General features: G+C 44.7%; 1 long non-coding RNA gene across 1 annotated transcript; it reads left to right on the top strand.

Annotated features, from left to right (window-relative positions):
* The first annotated feature begins 2,263 nt into the window (after positions 1-2,263).
* LOC108639252 lies at positions 2,264-4,450 on the top strand. Its single transcript, XR_001920347.1, has 3 exons — positions 2,264-2,289; positions 2,893-2,940; positions 4,408-4,450. It is a non-coding gene; the product is annotated as an uncharacterized LOC108639252 (long non-coding RNA).
* The last annotated feature ends 9,969 nt before the right edge of the window (positions 4,451-14,419 follow it).

The raw sequence follows: 14,419 nt of genomic DNA, 5'->3' as shown, positions 1-14,419 counted from the left end.
GCTGAAGGCTGAAGCGTCAATTTACTTCTTTGGATTGTTTCCTTCTGCCTTTCAGCCCTTATTTTCGCAGCACCCTGTATTTCTGTCTCACATCAGCCGCCGATTATTTCGCTCTTCCGTGGGGAGAAGCCCCCTCCGCCCTCGCTCCCTCCCCTCCGGCAGCCGCTGGGACTGGGGCCGCCCGTCCCGGGGGAGGCGGGCGGGAGGCAGGCGGCCGCTCCGGGCAGCATCTTTCCTCACTCTTTTGCGGCCTCTTTCTGCTTCCACTTCGCATTCTCGCTGCAGGGCAGCTTGGCATGTCCCTCCTTGCGCTTTCAAAGGCTGCCTGCGCACCGAAAGTCACTTTCTCCGCTTGCTAGCTTCATTCCCTAACTCCAGACCTGCTTGGTCCTCACGACCTTAATCTCCCAAATCGATTAACTCCAAAAATGGGTCGGTTTCTCCGTGTTTCACCCGATGTATGCACATTTCCTTGACTCTTTTTGTCGTTGTTGTTCTTTTGACCGGCTACTGCTCCGTACTGAGAAAGAGCTTACGTAGGATGAAGAAGACAGCAGTTAACATGAATAAACACTTAGGATAAGGCAGGCATATGTTGGCCATTTCCTCTCTGACATGCCAGTGTTACTTCTACGGCGGACGGCAGCCCTGCTTACGCGTATTCCAAAGACAGGTTCTAAGACAGCGACACAGAGCAGGTAGGGGCGCCGCTACCCCTCTTTTTAAGAGCCGACTGCCTCTTTTCCCCTTACTCGCCGATGGACGCACAACACATGGAGAGAACAAGGAAATGGTCAGACTCTTAGGTTTCACCAGCTGCAAAAAAACCCCAAACCAAAATAAACAAAAGAAAAAACCCACCCTCCACTAGTGGCTTCAGCCGCGTTAAGAAAGTTTACTCTCACAATAGCAGCTGCAAAGTTGGCTGATCGATCGACTGGTATTTGCCTCTAAAATTCGCGTATTTAAATCTGAAATGATGAACGTGCCGAACCTTCAACAACCACCGACCACCCTGCCCCCCCAAAACAGCCCACCCAAACAAACAAACGGGCTCGATCCGCCGCGAAGCCCGAGCAGAGCCAGAGCATCGGCAGCAGCGGAGCGATGCTTGGCTTTTGTCTCCGTAGGCTGTCTTTCTTCCTTTCTTTGCAAACTTTTGGATGCTCGCTTCAAGCTGTATTTATAGACCTGGAGCCCACGGCTATTTTTCCTTGTGCCTCCTTTGGCTTGGGCTTAAGTCACCGGCAGGGAAAATAAAAAAGGAGGCAGGCAGGCGGGCAGACAAACAGGAGGACAGAAGAGGAAAAGAGCTGGAAGTCCCGCAGACGGGACCCTGAGGGAGGCAGGGGCCGGCGGCCAGAGGTGCGGGACTACCCCCCTGCTCCTGGTGGGCGAGAGAGAGGTAACGGGGGAAGGTCCGGCCCCGGCTCCCTGGCTGGGAAGAGGAAAGCCTCTTGCCCCCGGGAAAGGGGGAGGCCGGGACTGCCGCCCCATCTCGGTGGGGGGGTACTCGGCGTTGCCGAATCAAGGAGAGCTTGTGTTTGCGTCTGAAGCGAGGAGGGGAAGACACAGAGTTTGTACTGTAGTACCAGGTGAAAACAAAGTGGGTACGAGGAGAAGGCGGGCTGCCGCCCACCCGCGCCGTGGCTACTGGGAAGCCGGAGGGAGAACCCGCCTTGGTGCGGCGGGCGGCAGCCCAAAGGCTGGCCAGTGCCGGAGGTGCCGGGGGCGGCGGCGCTGAGCTGGGATGCTCGAGGGCTACGGCGAGAGCCGCGGGGCATCCCGGCAGCGCGCCCCGGGCAGCGCGGCTCTCCGCGGCCACGGAGGCTGTGCGGAACTGCTGGGAAACGACGCCGCTCGGCTGGGCTGCCGCCGGCTATTTTAATATGATGTCTCTATTGTGCTTTAAACATTCAAATCCAAAAACAAACCCCACGCCGCTCACGAGAATAGGGAAGTAATAGCTATTTGGAAATAGTTTATTGGAAAAGAGGAAAGCTTTCCCTGCCTGCAGAAAAAGTGATCAGGGGATTAAAAACGTGGGTGCTTGGGGTTTTTGATGTTGCTGTTTTGCTTTTATTTTCCCTTAGTGTCTACAAGTAAAGAAACTTTCTTTTCCCGCAGGGTGGATGCTGAAAGTCTCTAACCAAATATTTCAGTAACGTGGATGGTGTAATTATCATGTTGTTAAGTATTTCCTTACTGACGTGCACCACAATTTAGCCTCTAATCTCCGAAATAGATGTCAAAGCAGTTTTTGATATCTTTAGAAAGTCTGTTTTGCGGGTAAGTAAAACGTGAGGCTGTAGAAGGAACTCGGTTTTGGGCTGAAAATGAGTCTTTGAGGTTTGGCTTCGAGTGGCAGAACTTGGCTATGCAGTTTGGCATTATTATGACCTTGTTCAAATGCCACGTTCTGATGTGTCATGAGGAAGGTATAAAATTGTTAAAGCTTCCAACAATCCATCAAATCTTGTTCAGAGCCGGGCTCTGGACTCTAGCTTATTTAAATCATTGACACTTCAGAATAAACCCCTTTCACCTTCGCCTCTCCGGGTGGACTTTTCTATTTGATTACATTAATAATTTGATTTCTCTTTGCCCTTCCAAATGGGAAAATCAACCCCCTTCCAACATGGGGAGGGGCTGTTATTTTTAGTTCGTTCTCTGGAACAAAATGTTCCAACACTCCCTGCCTTGAATCTCATTGCGGTTTGACTACTCTTTGATATATAAGACTGTCGGTTATCTTTGTCAAAGTACCTGTTACAGGAAGTGGCTCCCTTAGCTTGGCAAATCACCTTGAATAAACTAGACAGGAGCATTTGCCTAAGTAAAGAAACGTTTTTAGTATTGCAGGGAAATATTAAACTGATAAATCTACTGTAGGTGCTACACTTATGATGACCATAACGATGTGCCCAGCTATCAAAACAAGTAAGAACTGAATAAAATATTCCCTTGTCTTCTTATCTCCTCGATAGATACATTTTGTTGGCACTTGCTGAACAGTTTTGGAAAGTTCCATATGTACTTCATAAACACCACTTAAAATGCGAGTCCGATTCAAATATCATTTAAAGAGCCCTGCTGCCCCTTCCCAGCTGCACTTCTGCAGCTACTGTTTCAGTAATGGAGTACTTTAAAGTGCGTTTAAATGTTCTTCCTCCTCACCCCCGCCCCCTCCCTCTCGCGTCCTCCGAGGAGTTCCAGCTGATATTACTACTGTGTCCATTTTAAAAACCTGTCTCTGTGTGTTTAGCTACAAACCGTCCAACATAAACGCAAACAGTGTTATGAAGAAACATAACAAAGTAGAAGGGAAGGGAAAGGAGAAATACACTTCTGTCAAGTGATGCTTCCTATAGAGTGAATTCCATTAAACCAGAGTTTTAAAGGTAGCGCCCTTGAGAACACAATGCTATAAGCATTTGTATGAATGCATAGGTAGAGTCTGAGGCATAGAAATTATAACAAGAGTTTTGAACTTCATGGCTGCAGATTTGGAAAGTTCTCATAGCAGTTACTCCTGGCATTAGCAAAACCACTGCACTGAATCAAGTGCCTGATCATTACGATCAGAAGATCACAGGATTTTCTGTTATTGTGTACATGCTCTCCTTGGCCAGGGGCCAGTGGCTGAACAAAGTCAAATGAATAAAATAAGTGCAAAGTAGTCTTTGCACAGAGAGGAAGAAATGCGCACAGACTATCTCTTACGAAGTTACCCTGGCCATTATTCTCCTATCCGTAATTATCCTTAGTGATAAGGGGAGCATCTAGAAAATATGAAAATCCGAGTTTTGCAGCTCCAATCATTACATTCTCGGCAACAGAACATAATCATTACGTGCGAGAGAAAGGGGAAGAATTCTGCTCGTAGAGTGATTATTGTTATGACGAGAAGCAATAAATGCTTTATTATAAAAATAGTGTTTGCTCTTAAAACATCGAGTGAGCAGCCATCCAGATAAACAGTCCCTGCACCTAACAAGCCTACTGTCTTCGTGAGGTTTTGTGTGCTGCTAACCGCCTGTCCTTTTCAATCTTTGTCGGTCTTTTTTCTTGTAATTATACACATTATTTCCCACTTACCCTAATTTCAGTACTAATGCTCCGAAATTGCATAAAGACGTAACAGAAAGACTATTTTTTCCTGCCTGTGCACATCGATAAATTGGATACCTATTATTGCTGTGCAGTAACATTTTCATATTATTATACAGAGGCCACTCAAATATTAGAGCCTCTAATTCCTCTGTATGTTTAATGTTTCTTAGTTGCTTTTTACTGGTTCTTGAAGAATAGTGATCAGCTCTCCTTGACAGTGCAACACTGACGTTTTTCCTCAAGTTAGGCGCATTTTCTTTGTATCTCTGTTTACTTCGCTGTTGCAACATCCAGGGGGACCGGTGTATTTAAAATAAGCGGACGGGCACATGCGGCACATGCCTGGAGAGACTCGGCGGGCACCGAGGGTGCAGGGACAAGGGGGGTCCCGCCGCAGCACCACCCGAGCGGGAGCAGGAGCTCCGCCGGACCGCGGGCTGAAGCCTGAACCGGCGCTTCCCAGCGACGGCAGCGCCAGTGCAGGCACTCGGCAGCACAGCATTCCTCGCAAATGCAGCCTCTCGCGAACATAAAGCCTTAATAAACACACTAAATACAAAGTAAGAAGCCCACAAACATAGTTTTGGGATGGTGGGTAGCGGGAGGGCGTGCATCCCTTGCTTGCCATGGGAGCCTTCGGGAAGCTTCATTCCACCTCTGCGTCGTACTCGCTGGCCGACGACCTGGGCGGAGGCGGCCGGGCTTTGCCAGGGCGACGGGCTCCCCGCACCTCGTCGCCCTCGCCCCCCGCTCGCCTCCGCAAACACCTTTTCGCGTACGCACAACCTCCTCGGGAGCACGGGGAAATGCTCCCTAGGCCTTACAGACCACTTCCCGCCGACTCAGGCCGCCGGGATTCCTGTGGTCACCGCGGCCGACTCGTCCGCGGGTCCCCCCGCCTCCGAGCACCGAGGGCACCCCGGGCTGTAGCGGGGCAGCGGCGCAGCCCTCTCTGTCATTCACCGACCGTCTCGAGGCATTCCCTCATTTATTCTTGCACGCAGGCGGATTCAGACCCCTCTGCCGAAGCCGGCGGGCAGGCAAGCGGCAGCACTTTCCCAGCGGGGCCGGCTGCAGAAGCGCCGGTCGCCCGGGGTCCGTGTTGCACCCCTCCTTGCCCCCACCCCAAAACCCACCTGGCGCTTTCCCCCGCAGCGCCGTGACGGCCAGCCCGGCCTCGGCCGGCACTATTTTTAGGGCGCCCCGGTGTCCTTTCCTGCGGGGGAGCACCCCCGCCCCGCTCCCTCAGAGCCCCGCCGCCGACCCCGGCACCTCGCGAGCCGCCCCCGCGCGCCCCCGGGCGCGGCATCTGCGCGAGCGCGCAGCGCCTCACGGCACCCGCGCGCCCCCTCGCGCCGCCCGCGCGGGGCTCCCGGCGCGCTCCGGCGGGAAAGGCCGCGCCCGGCCCCGCTCTGCCCCGGCCGCCCAGCGTGCCATCCCACACCCCCGGCCGCCGGCCGCCGGGGCGTGCGACCCACACGGGGCCCGTGTCTCCCCGGGCCACGCAGCTCCCCCAGCTGTGGCCCTGTGCCGTCCCTCAAACGCTGGCTCGCCGGACCTCCGACCATAAGCCTTACTTTACGGAAGGGAAGCAATGGAAAAAACCCGAAGTTTACAGGCTCTGTTTGAAATAATCAAAGTCTTGTTCTACTCTGGTCTCCTAAGCACTCTACAATAATGCTTATGGACGCAAGTCTGTATTAAGGCTCCAGAATTCAGCTTAGTTTTTAATTAACGGAGGTGTGGCGAGTGCTTAAAACTGTTTACTGTTACCACTGCATGCTGCTTCTTCATTAAGCAAACTGGAAAATAATGTTCTGTGGAATCATCTTGGCAGCTTTTCCAGAGAGCTTGATGCCTGCAGAGATGTTTACGCAGAGCTTTTCCACAGAGCTGTCAGTTTCCTGCAGTCTGAGCTTTGCGCCATGTGCTCCAGAATGCCATCTCATCACAGAGAGGTATCATTGTTTGCTGAGGACCTACACCCCCCACTCCCTCCCTGACTTCTTAATCAGCTCAAATCTAACATCAGTTGGCTGCTTAAAAGTCAGCACTGTTGCTATCTAACTCAATCATGCAATCAGGTCTTCAAAGTCAGCCAGGTTGTCCCATTTCATGAAGCAGAGAGGCTAACACCAGGATGGCATTACCTCCAGGGGAGTCAGTGTGCCACACCTGATCTCCATTTTGCTTTAGGCAGATGAGCTTGGCAGAGCTGTGCAACCCTCTAAAATGGAGAGCATCAGCTCCTACCATATACCTGAAAAGAAGCTGTTCTCCTCTTATTACAGAATAGCAGAAATTTGGACAGAAATCCAAACAAATTCTTTGATTGATGTGTATATAAGCAAAGTAAAGAGGCAACTTCAGGAAGAAGAGGAAATGGGAATTAACAAGGAAGGACGAAGCACCTAGATTTGCTCTGTCTTGAAGGTTGAGGAGAGCCATGATAATGTTCTATCACAGCTTTAGCTGCAATGAGGAGAAGAGAGGGAGATAATTTTTTTCCTTGCTATTTGATTATGTCCACCCATAACATTTCCAGACAGAGTAGCTATCTGTGAATTTCTTGTACCTCTGGTAACTGAAGCACGTATGGCCTATTTAGAAATGACAGGTGGGGCAAAGGTGGCTCTTAGGATACCTGCTGTTAGAGAAGCCAAATTAGATTTTGGTGTAATTTATCAGAGATGGAGGCCACCCCATGTTTCAGTAGTCATCCTAGTAATACTTATGGTCACACTGTGCCGTACTTTTTTATGTTAATTTCCTTCCCTTCGTGACCCACATGTGAATAGTGGTGTTTCTAATCCACCAGTGACTGCTGAATATTAAGAACCAATATTAAGTGTGAATGGAGATCTCTCACAGAGGCTCCAGCAAGCCCAGTCACTACATAGGCTGTGTCGGGATAGGTACAATTTTAGAAGTATTTGTGACAGAAACCTAGGAACTCAGTTTTCACTAGGAAGGCTTTCTGCCTAAATGGTAACTCTTTCTCAAAGGCAGTTTCAGTGCTTTGTCCCCCCACTACATAACGAGACCTTCTCAGCCTCTCTCTCTGATATATGAGAGTAGAGAGATAGCCCTAACAGACATACACAGAGGCTTTGGGAAGGCAGGGGAGAAACAGAGAGGATAAAGTGGCCCTGAGAGGGTGGGAACTGGCCTTTTCCTCCCTGAGGCCCAGTGTGCAAACTGCACTGTTAGGTTTCTCGTGTTCTGGTCTTCTAAATAAACTTTTTTTGAATTCTTTTCTGCCTTGGCGTTTCTGGGGTTACCTGGGTATCTTACTTTGCAGGCTGTCATGTCTCCACACATACATGCTCCTCAGACCAGAGTGTAGCAGCAGGGAGGGCCATGAGAGGAGAAAGGCTTCAAAAGGGTTACTCAAGTCTTATTCCTATGCAGAAGGCTCCACCCTGTCTGGTAATGGGGGATGTTCAGTGCATATTTCTGGGCTTAACTCACAGTATATTAACATTACCGCTGGGATGAAATATACCCTCTTTTATGAGCTCAGGAGTGGTAAAATCAGAACTTTGGTGAAGTATGCAGAGGTCATTCTAATTCATGAAAAGGAAACGAGTTCCCTCTAAAAATGATTTGCCATGTTTTGTTACCATGTTTTTGGATCACCATTATACTTAATCTTTTATGGGGTTTTATGATTTTTTTCATGGGAGTTCATTTCTAGGGAATTTTCTTCTGCTCCTTTCCCTGGTCAAGACCCTAATATGCAAAATCAAGTTTCGTTTTCGTTGTTTTGCTTTGTGATTCAACTCTCAGAAGGCTTTTAGACTCTGAAGAACCTCTGCTATGATGGTAAGCAAGGGACCAAAGGAAAGGAAAACAGGAACAGAGATTTCTTTTACAGTTAGACCACTCCTTGTGAAGCCTATTTAGAGAAAATCACATGGCAACTTCGAAGAGTATACTGACACTATATTGTCGCCTGGTTTGGGTATTCTTGATTTCATTTCTTTAGATCCTCTTCACATCTATACCTAAGGACGTTAACTTATGAATAAAGCAATGTGATAGTGTAGCCTTCATAGAATCATAGATTTGTTTGAGTTGGAAGGGACGTCTTAAAGGTCCTCTCATCCACCTCCTTGCAATGGGCAGGAACATCCGCAACTAGACCTTCAAGACAGTTTATATTTGAATGCTAAATCAGATTTACTACCTCACTCTGCACCCGCAGCAGAGCACACCATGAGGCTACCTACATTCTTTCTCAAGTAACCTGATCTGCTGCTGCTTTTATTCACCAAATTAATGAATCATTCATGCCTGAAAGAGAGAGATGCAGAATTCATGGGGGACTCAGTGTGATGAGCCCCACTATACCTTCAAAAAAATTATACTGGCTGTATAATTGGCCTGCAAGTAAAGTTCAACTCACCACAGCAAGTTCTATTGGTGAGCTGAATCTGTGTTTGCCAAAGGCTTTTTAGTTGAGCCCCAGAACAAAGAAGGTACCTTTATTATTAAAAAATTCCTCGTATTATTCCTGAAAAGGCAGCCAGAATTAGAGGTCCTTTATTTTCTAGGCAACCTCTGCTGAACAGCTGATACTGAGCAGGAGGGGATCGTTCAAACATCTGTCTTTGTGGCAGACTTGGAAGCTTCTGAGATGATTCCCCATAACTGCAGTTATAAAGACAAATGAACAGGCTGATTTTAGGGCAAGCACAATTTAAAACAAAAAATGTTTGAATTCTTTGACTATGCAAATTTTTCACTAAAAGCAGAACCTATACTGTCAGGCATTTCTTTGTAATTTCATTCCATCTGTTAGGTGTATAAGCATTAAGAGTGGTACTCTTTTTTTTTAATAAAAAGGTATAAATGTGTCTTGCTTATTTTCATTAAAAGAAGGAAGTGAGCAGTGAATATAGACTGAAAATATATTTGTGCCAGTTTGCTGTCTTTTTGCACAATTCTAGAATTGTAGGTAAAATGAAAAGTAGAGGCCAATAAGAGCAATTTTCTGAGTCCTATTAGCTTCCAAATGGAATCACAATATACAGTTAGCTGGGAATCTGCAAGATTTCACACCTAATTCTACTGGACTTAAATTTTAATTTGCCATCAGAACAAAACCTCTAATTGCAAGCAGAAGCAGCTTATTACATCTTTTATGTGACTCTGACTCACACATTGACCAAACTATAAGGAAATAATTTTCCCTTGCATACAGATGATGATCTTGCTTGAATGTTCTGTACCTAAAAATTCTTCACAATTTACTAATAAGAAACAGAGAAAGAGAGGAAATTATCTTCATCTGTTTCTCTCACCCATAAAACCCAAAATAGACAACGTGTTAGAGCAATTGCATACCCCTGCACCTTCTCCAGTTAACTCCTTGCACAGTGCTCAACTAGCAAGCTGTTAAAGAAAAGAAATATGTGGGGAAAGGAACTTTTATATCTCAGATATCTGTGAAAGGCTTGTAGTAAATGCAGGGGGGGGAACAAAGAAAAAGAGTAGAGTTAGGAGTTAGAAGGGTAAAGGGAAAAATGAGGAAAAGGGCACCTACTTGAGACTTCTCTCTCCAGACATTCATGATCAAAGCCCACCACTGCCATTAGGCAATCAATCTGCAGTTGCATACATAAAACTTTGGCAGTGTATAGTCTCCACTGCTTTCAACAGAGGCTTTAGACATCTGAAACTGGGCACTCTCCCAAAATTTAGATCCAGTTGCACTATACATTCCAGAAAAAGCAGCATCAAATCAGAGGCCCTCTTTTACCCATGTTACTTTCAAGCTGCAGTGTATAAAAAGTTATGCTCCAACCCCTCTATTTAACCTCTTGGGTTAGCTTCATCAAATGGCACACACTGCTAGTAGGCAATTGCTGCCTAAATGCATTGTCATTTTAGGAGAGATTACTGATAATGTGTGCCTGTCCTTTCTGACTAATTCCTTCCAGGTTCATTCAGTCGCCTACAGACTTCTTTATTTTGCAAATAGAAATCTACTTTGGCATAACATCTTGTAAGTGTAATGCACAGTTTCTTAAGATGAGTGATCCTGAATCTCCTGATTTGTCTTGCTTTTCAGCTTTTAAATTTCTTTGTCTTTTGTGCTGGGAGGTTCTCCTGCACTTGATTCAAAACCAGTACTAGCAACCAGCCAAAATTTTAGCACTTTCCTATTCTCACTCATGCCAGTCAGAGGTTTCTCAAGCAGCTGCACTGAATTCTTGCAGGGACATACATTCAAAGGAATTGTGCAGTCACAACGGAAGCACAGAGTGCAACCTCAGTTATTTAATCCTAGTCTATTTACCTATATCTCTGGATGCTTCTGCCTTCTTCTGATAAAACTCTTCTTTACAGATAACTTAATCTCAGTGAATCTGAAGAATACAGAGGCTGACCTGCAGTTACTAGGTTTTACAACTACAGAATACTCCATTTCTTAATACTCTATCTGTCTATCTATCCATCCATTTTTCATTCCATTATCAGAAAAAAAGTGCAGTGGCTATAGATGTATGGGACATCTGCTGAACTCTTCCACATCCACAAAAAGGCCCTGTGGAATGTGCAGCCTTCAGTGAAGTTCTGCAGAAGAGATCCTTCTACAAGAAAAAGTCAGAGACCAAACACCATTTAGTAGCATACGCATGGAAGTGTGGTGAGATCCAGAGCACGCTCATGAAATAATCTGTTTATTTATGATAAAAAACTCACTTCCTCTTGGATAACTTCATGATTGCTTTTGTTAAAACCTTGGCAGTTTAAAAGTCATCTTGCTTTCCAGTGTCTGGGCCTTCTTCCTTTCTCTTTTCCTCTCTCTTCCCTGTAAAAGGGCCCCCTCTCTTCACTCAGCTCCCGCTCTCCCTCTCAAATGACATTCTTTCTGTACTTGTCTGCACAAACAGCGCAAGGCCCAGGCTTTGCTTCTGAAAGCCAGAAATAATGTCCTAGTCTCTCGTAGTGATTGATGCACGATCCATGAGGAATACCGTGTCTTGGTCAGAGAGGTTCACAAAGCCATGCACATTAAGATACCTGCTAATCTGCTTTTTACTTTCACTGTAGTTTAAACAGAAGAATTTGGTGAATGTTCTGTGACTTTGTAGTCTTTGCTGTTGTTGTGAAGCTGAAGCCCAAGATTTCAAGGTAGATCCAGAAAAGGAATCACACACAGAGATGTATGTTACACAAAGTCTGTATTTAATATTTAAAATAATTAAAACTTGAAGAAAATATTTTGCTTGAACAGACCTATGAGGAAGTGTTTAGTTCAGGCAGTGCTGCCTAGTCTAATTAAATACACACATAATCTTATAGCATGTCCAGAGAACTCCAAGCAGCTCACATTTCCTTTCCTAAACCTTTGACCTGTCCTGCCAAGGCCAGACATTAGAAGAGTACCTTCAGTGTGTATTTGAAGACTAGAATACAGCCCAGGATCTGAATACTTGCCCATCTTGGGTGAGTGGAGGTATACTGCTTTATTGAATGCCTGAGCCTGCACCCAAGCCATGCAGGCATCCATTACAGTTTCTGAAGTTTCAAGAGATTTCAGTTTCACTGTAATGCTAATAACTGAGAGAAGTTCTGTCTATTAATGTTACAGAGAATATTCATGCTTCCATCAAATCAACAGTAGAATTCTCATTAACTTCAGCGCTAAGCAAATATGGTAAAAATTGGAGAACTTTAAATACTTACACTAAAAACCTTGACCCAAATATACCAAGATGCTGGCAGTTTTTATCTGAATCTAAGCTGTGCAGTTAAGGAAAAGCTTTATTGCTAACCCTTTAACCTGCTGTTTTTCTCTGATTTTGTACAAGGAAAGCTTAACCCTTAGGACATTGACATTTTTCTGAATCACCAGATAGTCAGAGCACAGCTGGCTTTCAGTCAGAAACTATCCAGGACAGGATGGAGTTTGGAAGAAAATAAGGTAATTGCCATATTAATTTGTATAGATAATTAAACAATTTAGTTAATTTATGGTTTCCAATTATAGTTATTTTTCTGTATTTCTAAGTTTCATGAATAAAAATGGAACTGGAATGACTCTGTAAAGCTCACTAAGATTTTCCAAGTTTCAACTAAATGTTGCCATCTACTGTTAGAATAATAATAATAATAAAATAAAACATAAATGGGTGAAACTAGCCCTGTAATTGTGGAAGAACTTAGTGGTTATTTGTGTCCTATTGTGCTGATGCACAAGGGATTTTTCTTTGAATGCACGGGCAATAATATGTCCGTAAATCCTTCTGCGCGTCAGAGGGAGAATAGAGTTCATTGTTTGCAAGCTCTCATTATGATTACTTTTCAGCTTCTAAAAATGTTGTAATAGTTTCCAGATTCAAAATTTATGGTATTCAGTATGCTGAGAGAAAATAGACTCAATTGAAAAGCTTGTTCTAAACGTTCCTCATCTATGTCTTTTTGACTGAGCACACAGAAAAGTGATAGTGCCATGCATAGCACATTGCGGAATATTTTACTTTTTGTGTATTAAAAGTTAAAAACACAAACACATGCATGCACCCTTTACTTTATGCATTTACTAGAAAATGCATAAAGTATAGCTTTACATCAAGATCAGGCAGGAATATCTGGCTAAGGACATGAACTATCTCTTACAGACTGTTTCTGTTCTGAATTGACAATAGAAAAACTACTGTCTTTTACTTTATGTGCAGCAGAAACAGAATTAAAAAGCAGTTAAAAATCTCAAAGAGTACACTATCTCTGAAGCACCAGAAGTGAAGGCAATGTGCTTTTTTCCATATACGACACTGGAGCAGAATATGGATTTCAACTAATTATGGAGTTTATGAATTCCTGCTATGTGTGTCTTAACTGGCATACGAAATTTATTTCCCTATGTCCCATATTTGCTCATTAAAAAGAACCCATTGACTTTTCTACATCAGATTTTTATGGAACAGTAAAATATATCCCCTAACAAGGCCTAATATGTTTCAAAAAGAACTTCCCATAACTTTGAAAAATCCTCTGCTCATGTGTTCTTTTATTACATTATAAAAGAAACAACCTCAGCTGCCTGTCACAAGCACAGGTTGTGAAAAGGTCAGGGGCTGTCCATACTACCTAGAACAAAAGGAATGTAAATACAGAAAGAGCAAAACCCATGGCTAGTGTCACACAGTGCCACCTGCACCTGAAATTGTGAATTGTAAATGATTTTTTAGTAAGGCTTCAGAGACCGACTTGATGTTGCTGCTGATGGAGCACTGATAAAAAATGGCTCTTGCTCAGCTGTGTAACACAAAAGATAAAATGGATGGAACATTAGTCATGTTTATTGTTTCAAAGTTTCTTTGAATTCTATCAAAGTATGTTTGTTCAAGGCACAGGAATGTGAACTTTTATGATGTAAGTTCTGATTCAGCAGACAAGTGCAGTTACTGTAAGGTGCAATGTAGGATAGATTCAGAGATATAGAGCAATAGCCCTGGACCCTGGAACTCTGTGCTGAATAACTTTTCACCTTTTTGTGTTAGCCAAAAGCAGTATAAGAAATAGAATACAGGTCTCTTTGTTAGGAAATTACGCAAAACATGCCAAAGCACCAAGAACTTTTTGAGATACAAAAAGGATGGAGTTAGGAATGTCCATGCTCAGCAGAAGTTGATATTGTCAAGGGATGTGAAAAGCAGCAATAAATGATTCTATGGAAAAGACTAAGACCCTCAGTGATGTCTTTGCCTCGTTTTACTGGTTGTGTTTGTCTTCAGGTCTCCTAAACCTACTATCAAGGCCTTGGGGAATGAAGGATTACCCAGGGTAGAGGAGGGCTGAGTTAAAAAACACTTAGGCAGGTTGGACACGCACGAGTCCATGGGACCAGAGAGAACGCAGCTCAGGATGTTCTGGGAGCTGGCTAATGTCCCTGTGACACACACTGTATGATCTTCAAACTGTCATGGTGTTTCAGAGAGGTTTCTGATGACTTGAAAAAGGTTAATAATGTACAGCCTTGTTCAAAAGGGCCAAAGATGTGGGTCTAGGGAATGTCAGGCTGGTCAGCTTCACTTTATGTCCGTGGTAAGATTATGAAGCAAATCCTACTGGAAGCCATGTCCAGAAGACTGAAGGAGAAAAAGAAATTGGGAGAATGGACAATGTTCTTAGCAAGGACAAATCACACCTGACCAACTGGATTACCTTCTGTAACTTCCCATGTAGACAAGAGAAGAACAGTGGACAGCGTTTTCCTCAGCTCAGTGAGGCCTTCAGAGCAATCTCCTATATTATACTTACAGCTGGATTGGTGAGATGTAGACAGTACAGA

Source organism: Manacus vitellinus, unplaced genomic scaffold (assembly GCF_001715985.3).
Source record: "Manacus vitellinus isolate BGI_N305 unplaced genomic scaffold, ASM171598v3 scaffold_18_pilon, whole genome shotgun sequence".
Classification (NCBI taxonomy): Eukaryota; Metazoa; Chordata; class Aves; order Passeriformes; family Pipridae; genus Manacus; species Manacus vitellinus.
Note: the sequence above shows the minus strand (reverse complement) of the source record. Positions and strands in the feature narration are given on the sequence as shown.